Here is a 427-nt window from a genome sequence, read left to right on the forward strand (position 1 = left end):
ATTCTTTTCCTTTTCCCTCCCCTCCTCCCTCCCTCCCCCCATTTTCCATAAATTCCCCCCCCCCCTTTTTTCATTCACCCCCCCCCCCCCCCCCCCCCCCCCTCTCCCCCCTCTACAATATCTGTTCTAATATGAATTTTGTATGAATTTTTGAGTTGGCAGAAGGTCTCACTTAATCACAAATTGATGAAAGTCAGTAATTGGTACTCCAGTAGGAATCCAATGTCCAAAGCATTGCATTTTTTTTAAAGTTCAATTGGAGTTCAGTAGGAGTGCTGTAGGAGTCCAGTGGGAAGGGAAATGTGAAAATGCCTTTTTGGAAATTTTGTTGGAATTCAGTAGAAATATGTGGGGGAGTGATAAGTATTGGAACTTGGCGAATGAGTTGGAGGGAAAAGGCATGCTAAAACAGCCCCTTTGCAGATGA

Source organism: Laccaria bicolor, genomic scaffold, assembly GCF_000143565.1.
Source record: "Laccaria bicolor S238N-H82 LACBIscaffold_37 genomic scaffold, whole genome shotgun sequence".
NCBI classification, from domain to species: domain Eukaryota; kingdom Fungi; phylum Basidiomycota; class Agaricomycetes; order Agaricales; family Hydnangiaceae; genus Laccaria; species Laccaria bicolor.